The sequence below is a fragment of the Manacus vitellinus genome, unplaced genomic scaffold (assembly GCF_001715985.3).
Source record: "Manacus vitellinus isolate BGI_N305 unplaced genomic scaffold, ASM171598v3 scaffold_41_pilon, whole genome shotgun sequence".
Lineage (NCBI taxonomy): Eukaryota > Metazoa > Chordata > Aves > Passeriformes > Pipridae > Manacus > Manacus vitellinus.
The window spans coordinates 667,598-672,972 of NW_021940545.1; positions in this window are offsets into that span (position 1 = coordinate 667,598).

The following is a 5,375-nucleotide window of genomic DNA, read 5'->3' on the forward strand; positions in this document are numbered from 1 at the left end:
AAGGGTGTCCCACCAGTGCTGCCATGGAATGCCATGGCACAGCAAGGGTGTCCCACCAGTGCTGCCATGGAATGCCACGGCTGGGGGTGTGTTTTGGTGCTGCAGCAAATCCATCTGAGCTCCAGGTTGCCTCTTCCCCATCTCCTTTCCCTCCATCCATTAAACCAACAGCTCTGAAGAGCCTGTTTACCTTAATAATCAAGGGAGGAACAGAGAGATTCTTTCCCTCTACTCTTTCAAAAACAAAAAGAGAAGCACGACTCACTATTGCTGGGTTCCCTTTGTGTCTTTAACTAGGCCAGCACTAAAAATGGAAGATAAGATCCCAGAAATTTCTTTTGATTAGCTGCAAGTTTGAAGAACAATGTGCAAGGGAGAAGGTGGAGGAACACAGGCTGTTGAGGATGCTGGAAAATACTGAAACAATCCCTCTGTACACTCAGAGGCCACATCATGCAGGAGCTTGGGACTCTGAGGCAAATATGAAAATGAAATTAGTCTCTCAGTAATATGCAATGGGCTTTCTTTTCCTTTATAATTTTATTGGATTTTCCTTTTTTTACTTGCCTTATGTTAAAATGGCATTTGAAACTTCTGTTGCAATGCATGGGTTGTATATATTGCTTAATTTCATCGGCCTTTCTCTGAAGAGGTATTGGGAGAAGAACAATGTTTCCTCCTTTTTGCAAGCTCTAGTTTATTTGTTTGAAGTCAGTTTTCCTCTCCCCTTCCATCTTCTGTTTTCCTTTTTCTGTAGAAGTGTTATGATACTCAGCAACAATACAAATATATGGAGTCTTAGAGAAATTAATTTGAAAACTTGTATTGTTTTTTACAAGCTCTTACATGCACTGGGACATGGCCAGGAGAAATTTTTAAGGAAATGGTTGCTGGCTTAAATATTCAATAGGAAGAAATAATAATAATAATAAATCCCAACCCCTTTGCATCTTTTATATTTATTCTAGATCAAGTCACAAGAAAAAGTGGAACCTGTCCAGCATTAAATAAATACAGGTTTTGCTTTACTTGTTGAAATAAGTAAGGAATGAAAACCGAAGAGGCTGAGTTTATATGGGAGCAATAATCCTGCAGGAGTAGAGCAGGAATTCAATCTATTTGATTATGACCAGAAATGTGATAAAAAATAACTCTCCAGACCGTGACTACAGCTTGTAGTACTCTCATATATAGCCCACCTTAAAGGGCTGAATCAAGTAGTGCATCACCTGACAGGAAATCCTTAAAGGTTTGACTTTGAGAACAAATCTGTGGCTAAATCAGTGAGTATTCTGTGCTCCATGCAGAGGAATCCAGTCCCATCAAAGGTAATATTTGCATTAATATTTACATTAAAGCTTTAAAAGCTTTAGATAAAAGAAAACTCCTGTGCCAGCAGGATGAGATGTGCAACAGGACTGAAGGCAGCCAGGGCTGATCCATCACATCCATGGATACAGCACTTTGAGCATCTCTTTGTGCCTCTTCCCACAGGGAAACTCTGCCTGGCACAGCTGGAGTGCCCCTGGATGTGGTACCAGCCCTGAGACTGCCAGTCTTTCTCTGGGAGCTGAGCTGGGCTCTTGTTCATTGTCCGGCTGGGCAGAGAGGCCAGAGCCTGAATAAACCCTTGGATTGGCTTTGAAGTGAAGAAAAAAAAAATCTTTCAATCTCCAAAGTGGTTCAAACATTATTTTGTTGCCCTGGGAATGCTCTTTGGGTTGGTGTTGTTAGAGACAGGTTATATTGCTGAATGCACCAAACACGTCAGGTTTCTGTGCTGGGCAGGAACTTCAGTCAGGAGTATTTGTAGCCATTTTCCTTCACTCCTTTTCCTCCTAGCTGTGATGGTAAAATTATGATGAGAGATTTTTATTTGACCTTCTTTGTAATAAATATTTCGGTGCTTTTTCTGCTTTGGAAGCAATATGTTGGGAAATCATTTGGGAATTGGGCATTGGGATTGAGATTACTGAGGAGCAGGACTTGCTTCTTTGAGACTTCCATCTAAAGATCTACTTGCAAGCATTGTTTTCTGTCCCTAGTTTGATGAATGGGTCTTTTAATTGATCTCACCTTTTCAAAATTGCATTCTAGGCATTAAATATAAGTTCTGTTACTGTGTGAAACTGCAGTTTGTTGGCCTGTTGTTCACCGAGGATTAATGTGGTAATATGGAGTTGTGGACTCCCCATCCCTGGAAGTGTTCAAGAATGGTTTGGGTTGGAAGGGACCTTCAAGCCCATCTCATCCCACCCCCTGCCATGGCAGGGACACCTTCCACTGTCCCAGGGTGCTCCGAGCCCCGTCCAACGTGGCCTTGGACACTTCCAGGGGTGGGGCAGCCACAGCTTCTCTGGGAAAATAGAAACATAAAAGGCAGGGATTCTGCAGCTGGAACCCAAGGTGGATGTGCTGGTCAGTGCATACCTGGGGGAGGTGACTTTGTCCCAGAAGTGACAGGGACAGGCCTCTGGAAGAGGCCTCTGGCTGTGCTGGTTCTGAGGGGCTGCAGGGAGTGAACCAGGAATGGGGGTGTCCAGCATGTCCATGTTCTTTGTGCAGAGTCTGCTCCCCTTGGAGAGGCAAGGTTTTCATAATGCTTTGAACTTGAAAAATTGGTTGGGTTGGGTTCGGGTTGTTTCTTTCTTTCTTTCTGGTTTTTTCCTTCCCCCATTCTCATCCTGCTCAAGCAAAAGCTGTTCTTACCGAAAATCTTTGTTTCTCAGTGTTTGGCCTTTTTTGGGTGTTTTAGTCACTTTGTTGTGGGGTGGGAGTGAGGGACAACAAGCAGAAAACTTGTCCATCTTTAAATCTTTATTAAAACCACACTTAGTAAGACTTAATTTTTTTAGAAGCACTTTCCCTGAGCAGCTATCACTTTCAGTGCTCAAAAAGGCATTTCAAGTGTATTTGATTTTCATAGTCTTCATTTAAATGCAGCCCCTCGAACTATAGGAGGGATAATTGGACACCCAGTTTACTGGTTCTGGAATTCTGGGTGTTTGGCAGCAACAGAATTGGAATTAAATCAGCTGTGAGTCCTATTTGATCTGGAGAAGATGTCTGTGAGCTTTACTTTAGTGATTTAAAATTATGGGGATGGTCTTGATTTTAATTTGTAAATATTGGGCCTTCTTGCAGGTAGGCCTTATATATAACCCATGTATAAGGTTGGATATTTATATATAAAAAATACAGATAAATTGATGTATAATTTAAAGCAAATCCATAAGCAAAAGCTGATCATCTGAAGCCTGCAGTGAACATTAGAAGCTTGAGAAATAGTTCTATGCGGTGTAATGAGTAGAGCTTAGATTTTCTTAATTTTAGAAGATTTTGTGTTTTAGAAAGCTTATTGTGATTTATCTTTTTTAAATTTCCCTTGTAAAATTATTCAGTGTTTTCCAGATAACAGGACACAGAAAAAAAGACTTATTGCTGCCACTTCAAATCTGAAGCCCTCAGCTTTGGCACCAGCTCTGGTTCACTCTTACAGCCCTTAGAGCATGAAAGTGTCAGAAACATCCAAGTAATCAACTCACCACAAACACAGAAGCACATGTGGCTCCTCCACTTGGAGGGTTTTGTTGCCTGGCCTTTAAATTTCACGCGACAAACATCAATCTGCATGTGCAGGCTTGAAGATATATTTATTTTCAAGGAGAAGATGCAGCATCTTTCACCTGATACTTTTATTTATATTCAAAGAGCAGTCTCTAAATCTATTGTGGCAAGTGTACCCTCTTTTTATAAAAATACTCACCTGTAAATATTGATTATGACAACTCCTTTGCACCAAATTACAGCCTGTCTGTGCCAGGCCATGAGTCACCTACTGCAGTTGTCACCCAGGAGTCTGGCACTCATGTTCCTTTTTATAGGTTTGACTTAAACATAGTGATTTACTTTTTTCCCCCTCAATTTCTCTTACAGAAATTGAGTCCCAAGACACCTTAAAAGCCACGTGTGGGTTGTTGAGACGTAAAAGGGACAGGCTGTTCCTCCCTGAGGGAAATCATGGGTGTTAGGTCTGAGGGTCCAACGGTGGGACAGGAAAACCAGGCCCAAGTGATTCCATGTGATCCCTGTGTGTTCCACGGGGAACTCATTTGATTTGCCATGGCTTTAACTTGCCCTCCCCTGTATAGGGGATTCCCTGTGGGAATCCTGTCCTGCTCACAGCAGGACATTCTGCTGGGTGACACGGGAGCTCTGCAGTGGGGGCTTCTCTTCTTCCTCCCCCAAAACTATTTGTAGGACAGTGGCCTCATTTCCCAAGGAAAACTCCCAGTCTGATAGGCACTGAAAGAGCAGTGTGGTTGATTTAACAGCCAGTTCTTGCACTGTTGTGTCCTTCCAAATGGAATCAGGGGCAAGCTGAGTTTGATGCAGCTGTGGTGGGTGTGGGAGAGCAGTAGGTGCTGGTGGAGCTCTGCCCTTCAGCCCTTCATTTTCCTGCAGGAGGCTTCTCTGCTGGTGCAGAACGTGCTGTCCTGCAGGGCTGTTTGAAATGATGTTCTGTTTGGTTTCAGTAAGACACCCATTTCCTTCCACAGCCTCTGACAGAATGTGTTTGGTACTCGTCTGGTTTCTGGGAGTGCTCAGAGATGAGCTGAAAGGCCTTATTTTGGCTCCCCCAAAGGCGCAGGGGATTGTCTGCCTGCCTTGCTGGCCCCACAGGGTGATTTTTCTCCTACCTGCCTTACTGAGAGAGAAAGGGGACTCTGTGGGGTGAGGGCTGGGGAAGCAGCAGTGGGATTGGGGAGCACTGCCTGTGACCCTGCAGTCATTCCCTGTGTGCTCACACAGCTCAGTTATGGTCCCATCTCTTCATTTCTCCTCCAGCTTTTCTGTGCAGACTCCTGTGCCTCGGGAGTGTTCCTGCAGCACTGCGGGTTCAGTCAGTGCTGGCACCCCCAGATATCACTGGGACTAACTTCTGTCAAATGGAAAAGGGAGTTGCTTTGTTTTTCCTTTAAAGTGGTCTTTAACAATAGTAAGAACTCAAGCACTAGAATGGTCTCCTGTGTTCTTTTCTGATTTATTAACATCATTTGTCCTGAAGCTTTGTAGCTGTTGAGCTCTCCTGTCCATGGAATAGATGCTGGAAGACTGGAGAGCTGTTTAAAATAACTGGCAGTGGATGTTTAAGAAATCCTGTCCCTGTCATCCCAAAAGATGGGGTGTAAGCCCTGATCCAGGCAGTGCTTTTCAGGAAAATCTTGTTTTCAGCAGGTTGTGTTGGGTTCCTTCTCTTTAATTTGTGAAGAATTTGATTTATGCCAACAGCAGTTCTTTGCAAAACAATGAAAGCAAGCTTGTGAACCAAAAGAGAGGTTAGCCCAAGCAGCAAGGTGGCTGCAGGGGGAGTG